General features: G+C 38.7%; 1 protein-coding gene across 3 annotated transcripts in view; it reads right to left on the reverse strand.

Annotated features, from left to right (window-relative positions):
• LOC149305587 (serine/threonine-protein kinase 3) overlaps window positions 1-13,180 on the reverse strand; it is a 90,954-nt gene that overhangs the window by 1,097 nt on the left and 76,677 nt on the right. The gene's annotated exons all lie outside the window — the stretch shown is intronic.

The raw sequence follows: 13,180 nt of genomic DNA on the forward strand, positions 1-13,180 counted from the left end.
TGCAAGACCCTGCAATAGATCTATAATCAGGATGACAAAGAAGTGCGGAAGAAATGCCAGAAACAGAAGCTAAAAAAGCTTTGGAAGCTCAAGATCTATTCCCGACACCCCGGATGTGCAGTTCAGAGCTTTCCGCGCACGATCGCTTACATTATGCAGGAAGCAAGCAAATAGGTCATTTCATATTCTTTTTAGAACGACTGTCTCGGCAAAAAAGGTAAAAAAAAAGCTGGAAGGATTTGGAAGAACTCCTGGACAGGTCTGTGTGTTAAAAATAAAGGGTCTAGTTTCACTGTATCGCCTGTTGCTTGTCCTAAAAACCTACATCTTCACACATTATATGTTCTACAAAGCGCACAAAACTATTTTACAATGATCAACTACCAGCTCCCATTTATTGTAAAATCTCAAGTATGCTATTCTTTTTTAGGACCGTAATTGGGGAAACGGCTTTCATGACGATGTGCCGTGAAGCTGAAGAGTCGTGGGAGAAGAGCAACGTGACACGTATTTAATGGCTGTGCAGCTGATCGGTATTTAGTGTCATATAAATCAACTACATGCAAAGTGGGATAGGAAAATAATAAGCAATACAGATGGGACTACTGAAGGCAGGGTAGGGCTATTGCCCCATGAGTAGAACATTGGCCAGATGCACTTCCTTCTCTCTGTAAATTTCACATTTTGACAAGTTGATGCATTTCAAGCTGTAGGTGGTTATTTTTCTGATGAGTTATCATTCCCTTCCATTTAATTCCTTATGTGTGTTTAGAGCAAATGCATGCTGCTTGTTTCCGATATTAATGAGGTTTGTTCCAAATTCCATCGCGTGTGACACCCATGGAACTTCTAGAAGAAGGATAAGAGTTTTTTCTTTCCACAAGCATATAAATATTTTCCACTTGTGAGAAAAGCTCAGATGAAGAATGTAACCACGTATCACACAGAAGTCCCCGAAACATAATGGAGATGTAGTATTTATTTCTCCACCTTGGCTGTCTAGCAGTCCTGCATGCAAAAAGGGCATTTGTCTGTCATTAACACCCAGCATTCATACGGAATAATGCACCAGGGATACTCAAATACATTGTGTGTTCCTTAGTTTCCCATCTTAAGAGCAGGAACTGGTGCAATCTCTGTCTTGATCACCAATTAAGTGTACATTGCTTTTATCTCAGCTCATCCATTGAAATTTAGTTTGCTTTCCTACAGCTACATACAATCTAGTTTGAAAAACACAAATGCAATTTACCTTTCTGTTCTTATCCGATGTCATTCATGCTCATTATTAGGATGTGTCCTTACCCCCAAGAGGTAATTTGAACAGGATTTTAAACAGCCAGGATAATTGGCCGAGACAATAACAAATTTGGAAAAATTCAATATACAAACAGCTTATTTTGGAAACCCGTCAATATGCTTCCATCTCAATTTTATTTGAAGGGTTTAAACTACAGAACTGCTACTGAAATAGATGTGTGTGGAGCCGGAAAGCATCCAGGGCTGCATGAAATGCGATATCCACTCTCTAGATGCGTTCTGAAGTAGTAGCTGAATTTATTGATCCGCACGGCAGTAATAATATTTTCAATTCCCATCTTCACACAGAACCCCAAAAGCAACTCTCATCGTGTGTGAACACAACAAAATATATGTTTATACATAAGGTATTTCAAGGCAGGAGTCAACAAATTTTTGATCTACAAGCCAGCATTTTTTTTCAGCCATGTTTTATATTCACATATTAACCAACTTGGCACCCAGGGTTTGTCCAGCCTTGTCATACACTAACATCCATTTACAAACTAACACATTACAGTTACAGACGCACACTAACATATTATGCTCATAAATACTAACACTACAATAACAGTCTATGCTCATGTACACATGATAACACCATACACTCGTACATACACTAATACTGTATGTTGATATACAGACATGCTAATGCTTACTGTAACACCATACACACACAGGCCAACACTACAGATATATAAAATTACACACTAACACTAAGGACACACACACACACACACACTGGATCTAGCACTACAATACTGTAGACATACTGACTCTGGCAATATACATTTATACACACACAATGCTTCCAGCACTATACACGCTCACACACACATACACTACTCCTCCTCTCGCATGCCATGTCTCTGCCATTGCGAATTCAGCTTCCTGCGGGTGCAAGGTAAAGCGAGTGACCCAGTGAGATCATATAGTGTGCATTACATTACCCCGCTGGGCACCTCACGGCACCCGTTAAACCAGATTCATAACAGAAGCCTTACAAAACCCTAGGAGCCTGGTTTCTAATGGTTTCTATTGGCCATGGCGACCAGGTTTTGTCTCACCCTTAAAGTTAATAATAAAGCATCCTATCCATTCCCAAGTATTAGCAGGAATGCGTGTACATACGTGGGAGATAGAACTATAGAATCATGACGCCAGATAAGAACGGTCTGGCCATGTTTTCTGATGTAAGACTCAGACCTACATCAGTATCTGGTCTTGTCTTGGATTTAGGGCAGTTTTAGGTCTATCCCATGTTTACATTCAGTCACTGTTTTAGCTTCTTCAACTTCTGATGGGAGGCTGTTCCATTTAACTACCAACTTCTTGGTAAAATAAGACAACTCTAACGTAAAGACAACCCAGGAAAACATTGGAGCCGTAGAATAACTCTACATTAACTCTGCATTACACAACAACCACATGCTGGGCTCACGCACTAATGTCTAGTTTGGCTGAAAAAACCCTCATTTTTTATATTCCTTATTATAGCCATAACTTAAGCCATAAAGACTGAAGCGTTTTTGAAATATGGTCTCTGTTTCTGTGAATCAGGACAATTTATTGGCTACAAGCATACTCTGACATCATACATCCAACAGGAAACTGATCCAACCGTGCACATGGATCAGAGATGTATTCGGAGATTAGAGAAAAAAAAATATCTTAAACATAACATTGGCAGATTTAATGTCCAGCTACAAAAAATTACATTAACAAATGTAAAAAAAAAAACAAAAAAAAAAACCTTTTAATTAGACACTAACCATCTGATTATTACTGTTAAAAAAGCTAAAGAAAACCCAGTTTGCATTCAACATTCTCGTTCCTAAATGTAGATGGAGCCAGCGATGTAGAAAATCTGCATTATCTAAACTGTTGAGCCGAGACTTGATGGAAGAAATAATGTTCTCCCAGGGTAGCTTAATGTGAATGCCTGTCTAAAGTAATATCACTCGCATTTTGCCATTATGTTTTGAAAGATTTACAGTGTTTGGCTTAACATTAAATACAGGCTGGCATTTCAGTTAAATAGAATTAAGAATGGAGAGATGATAAACCCCGTGAGAAAAGGGGACCGGGGCCTAAATAACTGACTTACCAAGGTTGTGATTTAACATAACTCATTGGTGTGGACCAGTCCCTTCCAAATGCCTACCTTTCATAGTTCACTAAAATGGTTTAAACTGGGACTGTTTTCAGGATGTACGGTAACTATTGTATCATAAATATCCCTCGTCTATTTGCTATTTGGAGCAGTCATCTTAAATATCCCAAACACTACTCTTTGTAGGTAGATTGTTCTTCCCCTTTGGTGGAACCCAATGAGACATCAGTGTAGTTGTAATTCATTAAGCAGGTTTTCAGATAATGAGGAGCACCTCATCTGGTGTAGCAGATTGGCTGCAAACACAGCCCATTGGCTGAAACATGACATCATCAGCATGAGACCAGAGGCTGTTGGAGCAATCAACTTGTATGCTCCTGCTAGTTTTGGGACACAAATAGTTTGGGGGATCTAGTAAAGTTCCCAATCATTGAAAGACATTTTACGCACAGGAGGGAACAAGCATTTAACAGACAGTGATCTTGATTTGTAAAAAAAAAAAATATATATATATATATATATAGGGATGACTTAGGTTACAAGTAAAGCCTCTCAAAGCAATCCTAAAACCATGTTACTGGGAAAGATCTAGATCTGAATGTTGTAGACACCAATATTTTCAATCAAACGCAGACAACAGTATATACAGTATATATTATACACACACATATCCCTGCATGGGCTCCGCAAAATAACTGAGGGTTCTAACACCACTGTCAAGCCCAAGCTACATTTTCATTGCCTCGGACTTACCTTTTCTTTCCATAAATCCAAATGATTTCTTATGTGGAATATGAAGGCACTTATATGAAGTACTTGGTTTGTTAATAGAAATAAAATGCTCATTTAAAAAAAAAATCTCAAAACACATTAGTTATATGAAATACCCTTGATTATTGGTTTTTTTTTTTTTCTTTTTTTTGAACAACAAACTTTCTTTACGCCAGGGAACAAAGTCCATTAACTTTGGACATTGTTTATATAGAAAGCGTTTCTAGCTTTAAACGTGTCAAATTGAAATGCACCCGCTTGATTGAGGTAAATACCCTTATCCAAGATGTCTGTTCTCCGTGTTATTTTAAGAGCTACGTATAAAAGATTTCAGTGAACTACAAAAGAGCTAACTGATATAAAAATGAAAACAGCCCATTACTGTCAATCTGTAACAATTACACGCAGCTACTTGACACCCAATAAAAGTCACTTTTTCAATCAGGAGTAATCTTCTCCTCCTGGTAAAATAGCATTTGCTGCTGCCAGAACTCCAGATACAAAAGCTATTTGTGTGTGTGGCTTTAAATACAATTTTTTTTTTTTATTATTTAAGACTTGAAGGGTACTGGGGAGAGTGGAAGTATAACACAGGCAAGGATTTCAGATACACATATATCTATATATATACACACACTTTAGACTATATCTACATATACATTATATATATTTTTATTTGTGTCCCAATAAATCTGCCTGGGAAGCCTGGTGATTGGTACTGTCTTTGTAGTAGAACAAAACAGTAAGCACTTTTACAACACCACGAAATAAGAATAAAACTCATCAATGAGGTGAAAAAAATGACAAAGATGATAGTTTTTCTGTCACTGTAATTATTTGTTGACATGGTTTAAAAGGAACAGTAAGGCTCCGTGGCATATATGTAAAGGGCACTTTTTGCAGCTGAATTTGCTTGCTTTGAGAATTAGCAGCCGCTGACCGCTACGAATGGTTGTGCTGAAAGAAACAAGTTTTTTTTTTTACTGAAACAGTTTTTGAAAAGGCTGCATGTAGGTTAAAGAAGGAATAAACGCACCTGTGGGACTGGAATTGTGTGCTTCTACAGGACTTTTTCAACAAACATTGCACTTTTCCCCCCAACAGTTCTAGTTTTTTCATAATATAACGTTTTCAAATAAGCGATTTGTAATCCTTCTGGTGTCCGGATCCTTTTTCTCCGGGCAGGGAAGCCACACCCACTCCCCCGCCCACTATCAGCAAATTTAAACCCATCAGGGGCTGGCCCTACTACTCATCCAGCTAGTCCAACCTCCACACGTCACCACTGCCCCAGAAATGGGGAGTTCCCAGGTATTCTTATACATTATATATTAATATATATTCTTACATATAACTCTATACAGGAACGCTTTCACTGCCATAAAGAATCAGCTCAGTGCGGTGCTCGAGGAGGGAAAGTCACCCAAAATATCACATGATGCAGATCTGAGAAAGGTCTGATCAGCTCTGCAGATAAAGTTATTGTAATCTAGCCCTGTGTCTTTAATATATATGTCTATACCATCTGTCCTGTCCATATCCAGACTTGCCTGTCATCTTGCCAAATATAAAATGTTACATGAACAATCAGACACTAACAAAGTAAGATATGTATTGTTACTATGGCAACCGAAGAGTCTCATTAAAAGGAAAGCAGAGAATGAGCTGAACATTCAAACTACCCAACAATGACGAAGCAAAGCATTGTACTGGCACAACACAACTGCACGGCCTCCCGCGGACACAGCGGCCAGAAGATTCTTACAGAAAGGTTCGCAAACCATTGAAACCTGGCTCCAAGTGTTCATAAATTCGTAAATGAAACGGTTTTAACCAAGTCAAGGCTTCTCCAATACAAGTCTGTCACTTCATGCTTATATCTGCACAATGTCAAAATGATAAACACAAAAAGATGGTATAGTCTTTCATCAACTGGAAGTCGGCGTATAAACTGGATCAGATATTTGTTTCAAATCACCTGGAAACGTTTATTACGAACCGTAATATTACGGGCAACCTAACATTTTTCACGTATATCTATACCAGCAGAGAGATAAGAGAGGTCTTAAAATCTAAACACGTCATTCTAGAGCTTTAGCGCCCATATTGTGAAGAATGACTTTACGTGTTTACGTTAGAGCCTTACTGAAAAAGCTCGGCTTTACTTATTTAAATTTACTGATAGCAAAATCATTAGATTTTTCAGATTTGTGTGTTTCTTCTCTACAACCATCTCCGATACAAATTAAATTGATTTACTAAGCTTTGTCCAATCATATGTTTCACCTTTGTGTAACTCGGTGGAATTCATTTAGAAATTGTGAATTTGATTACAAGGGATGAAGGGATTTTTTGGTCTTTATCCAGCTGTGCATATGCAGCCTGGAAGAGGCTGACCCAACGAGCTTCCTGCTTGTCAAAGCAATGATGTAAGCGCAGTGATTTCACCCTCCAGCTCTGCTGATGTCAGAGACGCACTCGGCTAAAGGGGAATTAATCTGATTTAGCACTTTCCTCACAGCACAAAGGACAGGATTACAAAGAATCTAACCATGGTAGAGGAAAAAAAAAGGCACTTTTAGTTAAAATAGTGTTTGATTTTGTTAATCGTATACAAAACTTGAAACGTACCACATACATCCAACTACCGTAGCCATAAACCACCACCATCTCTTAAATCTGGTATAACTCAGTATAATTCCTAAAGAGTGAAAATTGCTGTTTGTTATTTATGCCTTTTGAAGGGGTTGAAACTCAAATGTATAATCTCCTATAAATAGAGGGTCGTTCATGCTAAGCATGTGTATGGTCTGAAGCGCCCCTTTACTTACAGTAAAGTTCTAAAAGATCTATGTTTCAGAAAAGATCATGTGAAAGTGGTACACAGGGCGATGAATGCACAGCTGGGCCACATTACTAAGAAAATACATACTGGCATCAGTAATATTTTATCTAAATCTTTCCATACTTCTAAAAGTATGTTAAGTGCTTCTCGTTATTCCACATTCAGCAGCAAACTATTCTGAAGATCTTCATTTTAGACCAAACCCTTCAGTATCTCCACCGTGTCTTATTTACAAAGAATTTTCTTTATGGAAAACAGCTCTGGTTGTGGTTCGCGACGGGCAATTTACGTTAAGTGGTTGTTACAAAATGTTCAGGACGAAACAAAGTTAAAAAGAGTGGAAAGAAGTCTCGACTGTGAGAAAAACAAAGCAATTCTTCAATTCCGTGACATTTTCCGATTGCCAGTTCATAAGTCTTTATTTAATCGGAGAGGCATCTAAAAGGTACTTTCCTCTAAACCGCGTGTTCAAATATCACACAAACACAATTATGATATTCTCTGGTGTTTATTCACTAAAAGGCTGACAAGAGGGTTTGTGGGATACTTGTGTTTCAGCTCATTGACTTTATTATACATCATACAGGACCAACCTATTTCACACATACATGCGCTGCATTGTTGGATGAATTAATCTGACCCATCTTGCATTGGTTACCTACAGCTAGCCACCAAAGCCTTACTTCTTGTTACATAAAGTTAAAAATATAAAATTGCATGTAACAGCTGGACGGTATTCAGCCTTGGATAAGGATTACAAACTGCTCAACAGCCATGCGCATGCCATATTGTCAGGGACAGGCGATAATCTCCTACAACTCCGTGAAGATGTAATCTGGCATCCCTAATCTGAGTGCTTGTTTGACCAAAACCAAACTGTATTCTCCAGAAGGAATGCTAAGAGTTGTGATGAAGACGTGGGTGTATCCATAACCTAAGAAGCAAACAATTGTGTCAGAAGCTCTGCACGTCTCTCACTGGAAATATGTCAGAATAAGGATATGACCAGGAAAGATAGCCAATAAAAATGTATCACTAGTCAGTTTCTCCAGTAAATCATGCAATAAGCTGTCCTCCATCCAGAACCGATTCTCACTTCTGATATAACTTGTCAGCTGCTCATACCGAGGAGCAATAATTCACAGACACATCCGAAAACGAGAGACACATACACACTCCTACCGTAGGAACTCGCTTTAATTACACCACATACAGCCAACAAACCGGCTACTGCTGTGCGGATCCTTATGCTTCTAGTAGCCACCTCCATAAAGTATCGCTTGCCAAGTACATAACAGCTCCCTAGGCAGATGTGCAATTTGCCTATATGGTAGAGCTGCCGGATTCAATGTAAAATGTTCTAGACTCTCTTAAAGTAAGGTGGGTCCTGGCTCAAAGGAGCTTACAATCTACAAGGTGTATTGGGTCCATAACCCTTACCTGTACCTTTGGAGATCTGGATTCATAAAATGAAAATGTGCACTAGAACTGTTAAGCGGTGGCTTAAGCATTTACTGCAAACTTACGAGTGAGCTCCTAAGCCCAGTGATACAAGTCAGTAATACCGAAAGTGAATTTTCCCAAAGTAAACCTGTTCTTAATTGCATCCCTACATTACCTGCAACGTCCCAATTAAACATGTTCCTGCATGATTTAAATATGAAAGCAGTTCTTGACTCTTTTTAAAACATAAATGAACTTAACTCTGAAATGTTCCACAAGCGAAGAGATTATTTTTCTTGCATGTTTTTCATACACACTGGCCTGATTAGAGTAAAACATTACGGCGTGTATGTATAGAAGCATACAATGGAGCTTTATCTGTAAGAAGAAGTCCATATACGATAAAGGCATACAACGTTCACACGTTCATTTTTTGTAAAAGGATATATACATAGCTAATAAGCGGTACTAGCTCAGATAACAGAGCTCGGCACTTAGAGAATGAGGCACTCTGGTGACAGCTGAAGCCGTCTCGCCGCTGGACACAAAGGCCTGGTGAAAAAGCATCTACAAAAACAAAGAACTTGATGGAAGATCAGAGCCAATGAACCCCATCCCAAAAAACATTCATCCTTCTCGGATCTTCTAGTTTTTGACTGTGACACTATAACATTTCTCTTCTTTTGCACTTTGAATTTAAATGTCTCTTTTACATCTACCCTCCGATCTATATCTATTGTAATCCAGAAGCCATTTTTCATACCCCAAAAAAACAACATGCAAAAGAAAAGCAACGTTAATATGTAAAAAAAGATGATCTGAACAAACCTAGCACAACAATGGAGTTCACTGATACAGCATGTGCTTTGTTACAAGGAAACTTTAAACATGTTAATGTTACTCTCCAAAAACAAAATATGTATATAATGGTATAAAATGTGAAGTATTAAATTAACATTTTAAAAACTCCCAGGGGGTGTATCATCTGCCACTTCGATTTTTCCAGTTTTCTATTTTTTCACACACATTTTCAACCAAATCGCCACAACTCTGTTGTACGGAAACCAAGAGTGGTTGTTGATGCGGGGAAATCGTGAATCAGCGGGGCGACTGTTTAATATTTAGCAGAGCTTGTTTTCTGTGCTCTATCACCGAGACACCGATCATTATCACCGACTCCTTGTGCCATGGAACTGAAACGTCTGTAAGGGAGCCAGGCCTTGATTCCTACAAATGCGAGGATGAAATCTGGCTAATGTATTGTTGGGGTTTCTACATCTCATCGCCTTTTCATTTATTCTGCTTTCCTATGTGTGGAAAATGAAATCCTGTTGATGGCATTGTTTCTTTTCATGTAAGATTTACAGATATTTCAGACACAAATAAATATTCACAAATAATAAAAAGCCGCTGTGGCTTTTTATGCCGTTTTTTCTTTTTCCTTAAAAGGCTTTGGATACAGAATTAGCATTTTTTTGGTTTGAAACATTCATAGCTGCACAAGTGGGGACACTAAATAAAACAAAGGCAGTGGAGCTGCGGGGAGTATGACTCCCATGACACTCAGCCATGGAAAATGTAGTTAAGAATAGCCAGACGGCGCAGGGCAAGTTCTCGGGGCAAAATAAACATGAAGTACGTGTTATGTAAATTTTTTATGTTAATACGTGAAATAATATAATTAAAAAGTTATCTATAGGCACGAGGATCATTATTCTGGATATCCGGAAGGTGAGTTTCCCCGTAGAGGTAGATGAGTTTGGTTCGGATTGTGAAAACTTCTGAAAGGCTTGAAGAGGCCTGAAGAAGAGACTTCTGTGTCCTGAAGCCCTATGTTTATATTGTTTTAGCAATCCTTTTAAAAGGTACTATTTTTCCTCCAACTGACCCCGAAAATGTCTCTAAAGTCTCTGAAATACGCTGGAAGACGGAAGAGCTTTATGTGTCAGAAATCATCTCACTTAACAAAAGGACAAGCAATCCAAAACATTAACATTCAGCTGCGTCCCCGGCCGTCCATAAACACTTCAGGAAAACACTCCCCAGGATGGAGGATGACAGACTGCTTTTTCAGGAGCGGATCTCGGCTCGTTGTATTTTAATGTACTGATACTATTTTAAATTACCTGCAAGCAACTGGGACAACAAACATCAAAACATAATAGGAAAGCCTCAGAATGGGAGTTTGAGGAGTATGATTAGAAGCATGGAGTTGAATACTAATGGACTATATCAATTTTCTACAACAAGGACAAATGGGTTATATCAAAGACAAGAAAATACGTAAAATTAATAGAAACCAGTAACACAAACACTGCTACTTGAAACATTTATTCACAAAGTTGTTCCTCTGGAGATATTTGAGAATAAGTAATTGGGACTACAGACCAAGTCAATAGTCCTCAAGGGTTGCATCTTCTGGCCATGCCTGACTGAAAATATAATCATGAATTGTCCAACTGTGGGAAGTCATAAACCGGGTGCTGCAACGCGCCACTGATATACCGATGAGCTTCACACTCAACAAAACCAAGAAACTCAGATTCTCGTGGACTACCGAGTTTACACCGCCCAGAAACCCAACAAGATGCCCCTTTCTGAGACATCAATGAATGCATAATAAGTGATTTGAAAGGTGTTTGGGAGGTAAAACAAAAAAAAAAATCCACATAGTAAAAAACAAAACAAAAAAAAAACCAACAAATTCTGCAACATTTAACTTAATATGGCAAAGTTTAATTAATCGGGCACAATGTCTCATGGATGGCTATAGTAATAAAATACTATAAAAAAACTCATATCTGAAAAAACTTCAGATTAAAATAATATTCCGCATGTATTGTATTACATAGTTACATAGGCTAAAAAAAGACAGCCTTTCCTATATCTGTTCATTTGTTGCTGTTGATCCAAAAGAAGGCAAAACCCCAGTTTCGCTCTTTCCAATTTTGCACTAACCAGGGAAAAACTTCCTTCTTGACTCCAAAATGGCAGTCAGATTTCTCCTTGGATCAGTAAGCCGTTTCCCATAATTAAAGATTATTTCCCTGAATATTATGTTTTTCCAAGTATCCATCCAGTTGCAGTTTAAACGTCTGTAGAGACTCCGATAAAACCACCTCTGCAGGCAGAGAATTCCACATCCTTATTGTCCTTACTGTAAAAAACCCATTCCTTTGTCTTAGACTAAATCTCCTTTCTTCCAGTCTGAACGCGTGACCACGTGTCCTATGCATAGTCCTGTTTATGAATAGGTTTCCACACAATGGTTTGTATCGGCCCCGGATATATTTATATAATGCTATCATATCCCCTCTGAGGCGCTGTTTTTCTAAACTAAACAGATTTAAATTAGTTAACCTTTCTTCATAACTATATTGCTCCATTCCATTTATTAATTTTGTAGCCCGCCTCTGCACCCTTTCTAGTGCTATGATATCCTTCTTTAGAATAGGTGCCAAAAATTGCACAGCATATTCAAGGTGCGGCCTTACCATTGATTTATAAAGAGGCAAAATTATATTTTTATCCCGCAAATTGATGCCCCTTTTTATACACGACAATACCTCACTGGCCTTAGCAACTGCTGACTGACATTGCACATTGTTTCCTAGTTTGTTGTCTATAACAATTCCCAAATCCTTCTCATTTGTCGTGAACCCTAACTCACTACCGCTTAGGGTGTAGGTTGCTTGTGCATTTCCTACCCCGAAGTGCATAACTTTACATTTATCTACATTGAATTTCATCTGCCATTTGTGTGCCCAGTCCCCCAGTCTATCTAGATCCCTCTGCAGCGCTGTAATAATCTGCTTGTGCTGTATTACTTCACCTAGTTTAGTGTCATCCGCAAACACAGAAAGATGACTTTCAACGCCTATTGCCAGGTCATTTATAAATATGTTGAATAAAATTGGTCCCAGAACAGAACCCTGAGGGACACCACTTACCACTTTTGACCAGCTTGAAAATTTACCATTTATAACAACTCTCTGTACTATCTCTAAGCCAATGTTCTACCCAAGAACAAGAATTTGCATCTAGACCAATTTCCTTCAGTTTGAATACTAACCTATTGTGTGGAACCGTGTCAATTGTACATTGTACTGAATGTAGTGAAGATCATCCAGGCTTCCACGGGGGGTGGGTGATGCCACTCCTCTGTGCGACATAACTCCATATTCCAAATGTAGAAAATCACGACGACGGGCTTATCGCACACCAATCCAGGACACAACCATATCAAATTCAGACAGTAATGTTGCAGGAGTCAGAGGCCATCGTATACTGGAAATCTGACACTTAGGTTAGCATGTGCCATAGAAGCGCAGAATGTAGCAGCTAGAAAATGGCATTACTGTCCCTTTAAGAGATTGCTACCATTAACTCTCCAAGAAATTGGCGTGGATATTTATCTTACTGTAAATAAGAAACAACTCGGGCCTCTAACCAATAACGACGTATAAATACAGTAACTGGCTGTTAAAGTGAGGATATGACCGAGACAGACACTGTTTCAAGGTAATGGCCAAGGTGGCCCTGGAGTCAGTACAGCGATGGTACCGTGTGGCAGAATGATGGGGCAGAATCAAATCCATTCACGCGTGGACCGAGTACCGAGTGCTTTCACCCAGAGGTCTCTGAATCCGCTTAACCAATAAAGAAAATCAGATGCTTCTGTCTAATGGAAAATGCACAGAGAAGAACGT

This window comes from Sceloporus occidentalis, unplaced genomic scaffold (assembly GCF_023333645.1).
Source record: "Sceloporus occidentalis isolate IW3139 unplaced genomic scaffold, rSceOcc1.0.p SCAF_11, whole genome shotgun sequence".
Classification (NCBI taxonomy): domain Eukaryota; kingdom Metazoa; phylum Chordata; class Lepidosauria; order Squamata; family Phrynosomatidae; genus Sceloporus; species Sceloporus occidentalis.